Genomic DNA, 5908 nt, shown 5'->3' with positions numbered 1-5908 from the left:
GTATGGAAACATGTCTGACTGGCATTTAAATTGGGTTTGATCAGGTCAACTTATCCCAAATGCATGCCCATGAGTTTGTCCGCTCTGTCGCTCGTCTGTGATCCTGCCCATGAGTTTGATTCCAGACCCATGCACGAACCTGATTTTTTTTTGAGGTGTATGCACGAACCTGATGGGTAACCCAAATCGATTGGACACCCATTGGGGTGTGAACCTTTGTGTTTGTATGTTCATGTAGCCAAAAAGTTGAGCAAGCAAACTTTTGTGTCGTATAGAAAATATTCAATTTGTATTTTAAAATTTATTCACAATGTAGTCCAGAAATATTTATTGTGTGCTTAAAAAATGCATCATGTGTTTTAAAACCGTCCAACATGTATTTAAAAACATTCAATGTGTGTTTAAAAACATTCAGCATGTATTTAAAAATATTTATCATCTATTTAGAAAACAATCAAGGGTATTAGAAAGTTTTGTCCGTATATTTTGAAGAATATTGAATATGTATTTATGTATTACAAAAATGTTTGACGTGTATTTGAAATAATATCAAATGTGTATTTCATATTTAAAAATGAATATTTTAAATACAGATAAAAATTATGAGATAATAAAAACCAAAAGAAAGAATAAAGCAAAAAATTAAAATGGGGGAAAGAAGCCAAGAAAACTGGTGATGTACATAGCACCACGGCACATTGAACCAACGAACACATCAAATAGGCACCAAAAACAACATAAGAAAATTGTCGCTATTGTGCAGGCCCATCTCAGGAACGTTGGCAATCGCTATATATCGCCCGCAGTAAGCAACATACAGCAACTTCGTAAGACAAAATTCGGCAAAATCAAAAGTTGCCAAGAAAAATGGTAAATTTTTATGGAGTGCCAGAACCAATCTAGTCATTTTTTCTACACATGCCAACAATTAGCATGCTAAATATTGGTATCAATCCTGGTCTCATGATCCGCGCTGGCTTAAAATCGAGCTAGCTTGAGCCGACCACGTAGTGCGTGCTCTACCCTAGCTGGGGCATTTCATGGTGTTTGCATTTTTCTTACCCTAGTTTTGTTGTTTATGTTTAATTTTTGATGATTTTACAGGTTTTCTATAGTTTTTGTCTTTCTTTCTTTCTTATTTATTTTTATTTGTTATATACATGTTTTCTTTTACACTTTCCTTTTCTCCTTGGAATAAATGTTTTTTAAATGCATCAAACACATTTTCCTTTCAATTTCTTGTTCCTATTCTTTTATTTTCCTGTTTAGAAAAGCTTATAAATATATTTTTTACAATGTGCAAACATTTTTAATATTTCTCGTTTAACACTACAACAATATTTTATTTGAACTAAATAACGCCATTTTAATACAAGAATATTTTTATTATATCTTGGAATAGTTTTCAATTATATCAACATTTTTTTAATGTTTCAAACACATTTTAGTTGTATAATGCATTTTGCAAATGCATAAAACACTTTTAAATTCACATGAACATTTAATTAGACTGTATCTTATGAATTTTTTTAATACATGAATATTTTCAATATATGCAAACATTTGCAATTAATTTAACCTTTTACTAAATGCTTCGTTGTTTTTTATTTACATGATTTTTCTACATATGTTGACCACTTTTTTTTTCAGATGAACACTATTTAAAAATAAGGAGAAAATATGTGAATGGTTACTTAAATTACATAACAATTTAAATATACTATGAATTTTTTATGTACATGATATATTTTATAAAATGCATGTCCAATATGTTTTTTTGTCAAATTAGTAAATAAAATTTCTAAAATATGTTTTCGTAGTATTTCTAGATGTAGGGCAAATGGGAAAAGCAAAAATGTGAAAAAAATCAAAAGGGGAAAAGAGGAGAATAACGCACACCAACAATTTAGAAAATTTTCATCGGTATGCGCATACACAAGAAATCTAATCAATTAGCTATTCATGTTCAATACGATAATAGTCAGGGTCCACCTACATGGTTGTCAGCATGTGAGTGTTTTTGGGCCGCTGCCCTGGAGCTCACTGGAAAATAGACACACCGGCGTCCTCATATTGTTTTGTCTTGAGAGCAATGAATGATTTGACTTAGGCATGCACAACTGCTATGTATCGACGAAGCAGGTGCTATGGGTGAATAACTTGTGGGGTGCTCAGAAGTGGGCCCGTCTATAAGCGTCCACTAAGATGTTTTTCCTGATTTTGCGATGTTCTTTCCTTCTGAGTCTATTTCTTTGTTTTTAGTTTTTCCATTTTCCTTTTCTTTACTATTTTTATTTTCCTACTATTATTTTCCCCTTTTCATAGTTCTTATTATTTTTTCCTTTATTTTGTTCTACTATTATTTTCTTTCTTTTCCTGTTTTTCATTAATGTGCGGAAGTTATATGACAACTCAGCCTTGGTGATTGATGGGGTCGATGACCCAATGCTCATGGAAACTATCACGTTCTGGGAGGCACTTTGCCTGGCAGAAGATCTACACATAAACCAGTTTGTGGTAGCCGTGGCTCGAAACAGGTTGTTGCTGATATTATGCAGAACAACCAAGGCAGATCGAAAAAAATACAAGTAAAAGTTGCTGATATTATGCATCTTTTACTTGTATTTTTTCGTTTGAAGGTCGTGACTTGAATTTGGAGGCACATAGTTTTGCTAAATTCTCGCTTTCTTTAACTCATGGGTGTCATGTGTGGTTTGGTCAGCCACATGATGTAACTTCTATCCTACTATCCGTGAACTTTGATGAATAAAGAGAGGCCTTTACCCCTAAAAATTCAATAAAATAATATTTTTTAAGAAAAATTGTTCATCCCAATTTTGGAAAGTATATACGAATTTTAAAATATTCATAGATTTTGTAAAATGCTCTTAAACTTTCAAAACTATGCACAAATCTTAATCATAACACGATGAAAGCTCCTCCTTATCCTACCGACTCAAAGTTTTGGCCGATGGGACCTACCAACCGAAAAAGGTTGGCTTCCCCGATAAAGGCTTTCCGCAACTCGAAAATGATGTTCAGGAATTAGTAAAACTGTTCACGAATTTAAAAAAGTTCCTAAATTTGAAAATTGTTCATCAACTTTAGATAAAATGAATTTCAATGAGTGTTAAAAATTCATGGTTTAATAAAAATATCCATGAATTTTCAAGATTTTAACGAATTTCAAAATATTCATGAATTTAAAATGTTTGAAAATTAATAAAGTACCCCTAAACTAAAAATATATAAAACCAACACACAAGATACATAGAAATAAAAGAGTTAATAAAAGTAAATCAAGAACTAGAAAACCCATAAGAAACATAACACAGAACCGGAAATCGATTTTTTTGTGGAAGCCCGAGTTGGGCACATGTATGGTACAACCAGCTGCTACATGTGCCAGCCAATGAAACATATTTTTCTTTCCCATTTTTTATTTCATTGCTGGTTATCGATTTTCACTTTCCTTTTCTAGATTTATCATCTACCTTGTTCTACTACATTAATATTTTTCAATAAAGATAATTATTTACTTGCCTTCTCTTTTTTCAAAAGTGTGAACATTTTTTTAACATTTTACTAACAGTTCTTAAAAATATCATTACTTTTAACCATCATTTCCTGGAAATACTTATACATATGACATTTATTTAGTGTATGAACTTATTTTCACAAATATTAAGATTTTAAGGAAAATCAACATTTTTAAAGCTGGTTTTTAAATGTTCAAAAAAATTTAAATTACATGAACCTTATTAAAAAAACGAACAATCTAAATGCATGAACATTTTTTGCTTGTAAACATCAACATTTTCTTCTAAATACTGGACTATTTTATGGAAAACATGAGCTTCTATAACACATGGCCATGTTTTCGTAAACATGAAAAATGAGATGGCCATTTTCATAGTAGTTGAATTTTCCATGATTTTGATTAGTTTTTATCAATAATTGTATTATGATTTTTGTGGTCCATGATATGTTGGAATTGTTCCAGGGACAATTTACTAAGAAAAAAAAATCTTTGGTTTTCTTGCTATTTTTTGGAAAGAAGTGCATCATGTTTTTTTTTGTAAATTCCTAGTCATTTAGAGATCCTATTTGTAATTTATTTGGCTAGAAAGGGGCTTCCTTGCAATTACACGAGAGACTAAGGCTTTGTTTTGTATTTTACAGAGAAAAAACAGTTGGAAGTGGGTCTTTTGTAGATAGGTGGATTTCTTCAGATCAGGAGCAGATGGGAGCACCCTACTGGACCGACTAGTGTGTGTTTTAGCGGTTTATGGCCCAGTTCTTCTGACAACTTAAAAAAACAAGCCACCCTTTTCGGCTTCTCCCATAAGCCTTTCCCCCCATTTGTTGAAGGAGCTTTGCTACACCTACATAAGACTACTTAAGAAACTTACGTAAGAGCTGATTTGGCCTAATTTGGTTGGAGGAGAACAAAGGCCTAGGCTCACCCCATGAAATTTGGGGGGAGATGATTAGTTGGAACGGAAAGAAAGTAAGCTTACATCACAGGTTCCGTAGGTTGTGGGATAGTTGTGGGATAGTGAGTCCATACGCCCAACGATTAGGGAAGGCGGATTATGAAAGTGTTAGAAGGGATAGAGAGGGATTGATGGAATTGATATTTATTGCTTGAGCCTTGTGGGCATATATATAGGAGTACATGATCTACTGAGAGTACAAGACAAAGTAGAATCAGATCCTACGCTATCCTATCTTTCCTAATAATCATAATACTCACATCCCCCAACAATCCCAACGGTAGCGACGCAGATGGTGAGACTGGAGAAGAATTCGAAGGTAAGCTGATGGACATTCCCCCATAGTCGTAATGGTCGATGCATCGTAGAAGTCGTGGCTCGAGTGAAAACCTACGAGGTTGCTCAAGCAAGGCGGTAGCCCTTCGTGCCGTTGTCGAGGTAGCCGAGCGCGTGGATCGTGTAGCCATGGTCGAGGTAGCCGCGCGAATAAGGCCGTGGTCGATGTCGACTCGGGGTAGCCGGTGTCGAGGAAGTCGCCGTGGAGCCGCGGCGCAAGGAGACGCCGAGTTAGTCATGGCCGCAGTGATGTCGAAGTAGTGGTGTGCCGAGAAGAAGATGGTGTTGATGACGCGTCGCATCGGGTTTGCAAAGCCCGGGGACACGTCGTGGACAAAAGGCATGCGTCGGTCTTGTCAGCACCGGACATGCGTAGACGGGCTAAGTCGATGTTCACAGGCACCGCACCAGGCTTGCCAGGCCCGGGGACATGTCGTGGATGAAGGCCGTGTCGGTGTTGCCAGCACCGAGCATGCGGAGACGGGAACCAGCACGAGTTGTACGTCATGTTGAGGGGGCTAGCAGAGAAGGACTCGACAACAGTTGCGGTGCCAATCGGCGCGAGGTCGGTGTGGCCCGCGGTGGTTGGAGTAGACAAAGTGGTTGGGGAAGACGCTGGCGACGCTGGCGATGAGTTGGTATTGGACGAAGATGAAGGGGCTGGACGAGCGGCGCGGCTCGTGTGAGTGAGCGACAGTGGCACCGAGGAAGCAGAGCTGCGGCAGAGGCCTGAGAAGGCGGCGGCGGCTAGGTTAGAAGCGCGACGACGATGCTCGAAGTAGGCGTGGAGAACCCAACATCCCGGCAAAGACCGGCACGAACGGTGGCGTTCCTGTGCCGAGGGAGGCGGCGCGGCGCATACCACGTGGAAGTCGACGCACGAGGACGGCAAAGGCCACCGCGGACCGCGAAGCTACGGCCCGAAGGGGCGACGAAGCGGCAACATGCGGGTCAGGGCGACGGCGGGAAGACCTCGCGGCGGCTTCGTGGACCGCGTGCGGCGACGCTACGGTCTGATGGGGCGGCGAGGCGGCGGCCCGCCGGTCGATGAATGGCCTTCGACATTCGAGGGGGGG

The sequence above is a fragment of the Triticum urartu genome, chromosome 5 (assembly GCF_003073215.2).
Source record: "Triticum urartu cultivar G1812 chromosome 5, Tu2.1, whole genome shotgun sequence".
Classification (NCBI taxonomy): domain Eukaryota; kingdom Viridiplantae; phylum Streptophyta; class Magnoliopsida; order Poales; family Poaceae; genus Triticum; species Triticum urartu.
The sequence above is the reverse complement of the archived record's forward strand: the minus strand, read 5'-3'. Positions refer to the sequence as shown.